Raw genomic sequence first — 5,386 nt, 5'->3', positions numbered from 1 at the left:
GTCGTCCACGTACTCCGACCTTCACGATCCAGCCGTTTGATGGAAATCCGAAGAACTACGCCCGGTTTAAGGCTAAATTTCGAGCCTTATACGAACAAGAATACAACGGTTCTCCTGCCTACTGTTCATGTTGGAAGAGCTGCTGTCGAAGGAGGTCCGGAATGAGATCGGCGAGTGCCTCGCCGATGAGGCTTTGTACTCCGTGGTGTGGGAACGACTCGATGCAGTTTACGGCCGCACCGAAGTCATGGATCAATCGAACCTCGACGACCTGCTGCAGATTCCACCTTTGAAGAGCCAAGATGCGGCGAGCCTCAAGACTTTTGCAAACCGGTTGCATGGAGCAGTGGTGACGCTCTCACAATCAAGATATGCCCATGAGCTTCATAGCCGTACTACTCTGATGGCTATGGAAGCAAAGCTGACGACGTACCTTAAAGAGAAGTGGAATGAAAAACGAAAGAGAACCGGTGCAGAGCTGAACGTTCTGGACCTGGACGACTGGGTAACCGTAAAATCCATGAGCAAGCAACATGGAAAAAACGTATTTGAGTCTTTGCCTACGTCGACGTCCAAAGTACGGTTTGATGAGAAGAAGCCTGTCAAGAAACAGAACGCTGCTCACACGTCGACCATTGGACACGTTTCGACAGAAGAGGGCTCTAAATCAACGGCGTCGTCACCTCCGGAGGCTGCTCCCAAGGGAAAACAACTGAAGACGGAGGAGAAAGCGGCCGAAAAGACTGACCAATGGAGGTGCCTAGCTTGTAACGGCAGGGCTCACAACTTGGCCAGCTGTAACCTGCTTATGTCTTTCACGCCCACGAAAAGGGCTGAAGTCGTATTTAAGTCCGGGAGGTGCCTACTATGCCTAACCGGCAAACATGAACTCAAGGAGTGTCCCAGGGACATCAAATGTACCATGGGTCGATGCACTGGATCAAGACACCATCCCTTGCTTCACGGGTCTGAGTTCATCCCACTGAGGAAACTATCGGATCCAACGTCTCCATCAGCGTCTACATCGACTGCATTCCTCGGGACACTAACCCAGAGGAACCGGTAAAGCGACGTGTACGTTTCAAGATTGTACCCGTTCGTATTAGCGTCGTTACAAGATGGGTCGACACTTTCGGATTCCTAAATACTGGAAGTGACACCACTCTGATCAGGAGAGATATAGTAAGAAGGTTGGGACTCGTTGGTCAGCCTAAACGCATCAACGTTGTCTCTTATGATGGAGCCACATCAAACGTCCAAGCTGCCGTTGTGGATTTCTCCCTCTCATCCGTCGACGGAACAAGCCGGTTTGAAGTTAAACACGCCTACGCCGTCGACAATTTGAAGGTGACGCCGAACCCTCCAATCAACCCTCGTCAAATGGAGTCCTGGACACACCTACGCGGTCTTGATGTCCCGAACATACAACCCGAAGACGTTGGAGTATTAATTGGAATTGACGTAGCAGAAGCCCACGATCACGTAGATTCCGTCAAGCCGCCGACTGGAACAATTGGGCCTATCGCCTTCAAAACACCGTTTGGTTGGTGCCTGGGTGGTCAAACGGGCCCGCCACAAGATGGGCGTCCGTTCATCGCCCATATAGTAGCAGAGGAACGTCCCGAAGACCTCAACGAGTTAGTCAAGAAATTCTGGCAGCTGGAGGCGAAAGACGTAGACATGGAGCAGCCTGTTCTCTCCGAAGACGATCTACGTGGGCAACGTATCCTCGAGTCAACAGTAAAGAATGTTGGTAACCGGTATCAAGTCGGCCTTATGTGGAAAACCGACAACGTAAACCTTCCGGACAATCGGGCAACTGCACTGAAGAGATTTTATTCTCTGGAGAGGCGATTTCAACGAGATGTAGACTTCGCCCAGAAGTATGATGCAGTTGTTAAGGAGTACATCGGCCTGGATCACGCCAGACTCCTCACGACCGAAGAGTTGCGGAAGGAGTCAAGTAGAACGTGGTATTTACCACACCGCGGTGTCGTAAGCCCATCCAGCTCTACGACCAAAGTTCGAGTTGTATTCGACGGAGCCGCTGAGTATGGGGGAACGTCGATCAACCAGAACCTGTTACGTGGACCCAATCTTCTCGTTAGCTTGCTCTGTGTCCTACTACGCTTCCGAAGGAACCTGGTACCAGTTGGCGCAGATATCGAGAAGATGTTTCACCAAGTGAAGGTCCCAGTAGAAGACCAGGTGGCCTATCGGTTTGTCTATCGAAAGCCCGGCAGTAATCAAGCACCGTTAACCTACCAAATGACAGTCCACGTCTTTTGATCGGTATCTTCCCCAACCGGGGGAGATACCTGTATTTTCGCCCTAAATCGGACTGCAGACGATCATCGCGACCAGTATCCGGAGGCAGCAGAGAGCGTTCGAAGAAACTTTAACGTTGACAACTAACTCGATTCCTTTGATTCCGAAGACGGGGCAGTAAAACGGGCCCGCCAGATGAAGAAACTCTTACAACTAGGCGGATTCAATCTAACGAAGTGGACGTCCTCATCAAGGAAGGTTATATCGGCTCTATGTGAGTTCGGTTTGGCTTCACCAACACTGGACCTTGATTTGGAGAAGTTGCCCATCGAGCGAACACTTGGAGTGATGTGGAACGGAGAAACGGATATGCTGACGTTCAAGATACGGAAGCAGCCAAGCCATGACGTTCTCACCAAAAGGAATTTCCTCAGTATAATCTCCAGTATCTACGACCCGTTGGTACTCGTCGCTCCTGTTGTTTTCTTAATGAAGTCACTTCTGCGAGATATATGGACGTACGAGAAAAGGATCGGCTGGGACGACCCTATCCCCGAAGAATTAGGCCAACGCTTCCACTACTGGTACGAGCATTTGGATAACCTGGAGTTGTTAACAGCACCAAGATGTTTCCGGCATCAACGTGGACGTTGGACGCAGCAGCACCTGCATGTATTTACGGATGCAAGCACAAAAGGATTTGGAGCTGTGGCGTACTTCCGTTTCATCTTCGAGGACCAGTCGATCAACGTATCCTTCGTCATGGCTAAAACTCACGTAACACCAGTAAAAGGACTCACGATCCCAAGATTAGAGTTGCAGGCTGCTGTAGAAGGTTTAAATATCGCCCTAGTAATCTGTCGGGAGCTCGAAATCGATTTACGTGAAGTCACCTTCCACACCGACTCTCAAACCGTCTTACGTTGGATCCATTCTCGCACTTGCCGATTTGAAACCTTCGTGAACAATCGGATTGGCAGAATCCTCCGGAACACGAATCGAAGACAATGGCGTCACGTTTCCGGAATTAACAATCCAGCGGACCTGTGTAGTCGTGGCATTGACCCGAAGAACGTCGACGAGTTGGTGAAATTCCACGAGGGTCCATCTTTCCTGAATCTCGATCCGTTGGAGTGGGATATTTGGGAAGAGATCGCAGAGCCGGAAGAAAGGGACGTTAACGTAATTCGAGTCTTCACAGTCAAAACGGAAAACGAAAATCACCCGATTGATGACTGTGTAAAGAGGTATTCCAGCTTACTCAAGATCCAAAGAGTTATCGCTTGGTGCAGAAGGTTCGCGACCAACGCCAGAGCTAAGATGGGAATTTACAATCCAACCGTAGGGGAGTTGACGGCCGAAGAAATGGTGACGGCCCTCACGCTTTGTGTCAAACGTACCCAAGGACTGGCATTTGCGGAAGAAATCTACGCCTTGAAAAAGAGCTTGGAGTTGCCTCTGAAGTCAAAACTACGCACGTTTAGCCCTTTCCTGGATGAAACAGGTCAGCTACGTGTAGGCGGACGTATACTTCAGGCTCCAGTTGATTATTCCACAAAGCATCCCATCCTGCTTCCTGCCGATCAACTCCTGACGCAGCGAATTGTATGGGATCATCACACACGGAATCTCCACATTAAATCTGAAAGATTGTTGGCGGATTTACGTTCACGTTACTGGATAATCTCTGGACGTAACGTCATCAAATCGGTTGTCAACACCTGCTGGCCTTGCAAGCGGAGATCATCGAAACCCATTCCGCCACTCATGGCATGGTTACCAGTTCACAGGCTTACTTTCTATCTTCCCCCTTTCGCATATACGGGAATCGATTACTTCGGCCCTCTAACGGTACGAGTCGGTGGAAGAAGATGTAGACACGAGAAACGTTGGGTATGCCTGTTTACGTGCCTAACAACTAGAGCCGTTCACCTAGAAGTCTCCGACGGCCTCAGTCTCGAAGAAATCATGCTATGTTTCACTCGGTTCGTGAGTTTACGTGGAAAGCCGAACGTTGTTTACAGTGATAACGGAACTAATCTCGTAGCTGGGGAACAAGAACTCCGACAAGCTCTAACGGAGTTAGTCAAACAACATCAGGAGTTGCAGTCGAAGATGGCATGCCAACAAATAGAGTGGCATTTCTCTCCTCCTCACGGACCCCATTTCGGTGGAGTTTGGGAAAGGCTCGTGCAATCGTGCAAGCGAGCCATGAAGGTCAGCGTCGGGAATCGTTTAGTAACCGATTGGGTCCTAAGAACGGTGATCGCAGAAGTAGCAGCCCTTATGAACGCTCGGCCACTAACCCACCTCAGCATGGATCCAGAAGATCCCGACCCGTTAACGCCGAATCACTTTCTTCATGGAGGAGCCCGTCCCTACGTGCCGCTAAAATTGGGAGATGCTGAGAACATGGACGTCACAGCAAAACAATTCCTTCAAAGCCAGGCCATCATACAACATTTTTGGAACAGATGGCTTCGTGAATACGTTCCACACCTGACGGAAAGGAGAAAATGGTCGGAAAATCGGCCAAACGCTACCGTCGGAGACCTAGTACTCGTCATTGAGCCGAATACTCTACGTGGACAGTGGCCGTTGGGAAAAGTGATAGAGGTTCTCCCCAGTGACTCTGATAACGTTGTACGAGTGGTAAAAATGCAAATCAGCAACCACAAAAACCCCTGTATTCGTCCAGTGACTAAGCTCTGTGTTATGGCTACGGTCAAAGAGCAGGACGTTTACGTAGAAAGTGAAAAAATTGGGTCATCTGAGTAAAAATCGAGATCGTTAGGTCAAAATGCAATGTAAATAGTCAATCCTTGTATGAAAGTAAAAAAGGGGTATAAATTGTAAAATGGTAAAATTGTAAAATTGTAAAATGCCTAATGTCAAAATGTAAAATGTAAAACTGGTTTATATAGTCATATGTAACAATGTAAAAAGTGTGAACCCCAAAACCGCATTGTAAAATTTCCGATGGCAACGCCACCTATACTTAGTTCAAAGGACAAGGGCAAAATTAGGTCGCCTACTGATTAACCCTTGACCGCTTAGGGAAACTGTTTAGTCCCTTACGAACAGCAGGCGACAGTTTACCCTTTGACTTTGGTGTGTG

Source organism: Daphnia magna, linkage group LG7 (assembly GCF_020631705.1).
Source record: "Daphnia magna isolate NIES linkage group LG7, ASM2063170v1.1, whole genome shotgun sequence".
NCBI lineage: Eukaryota > Metazoa > Arthropoda > Branchiopoda > Diplostraca > Daphniidae > Daphnia > Daphnia magna.
This window is presented reverse-complemented; position numbering follows the sequence as displayed.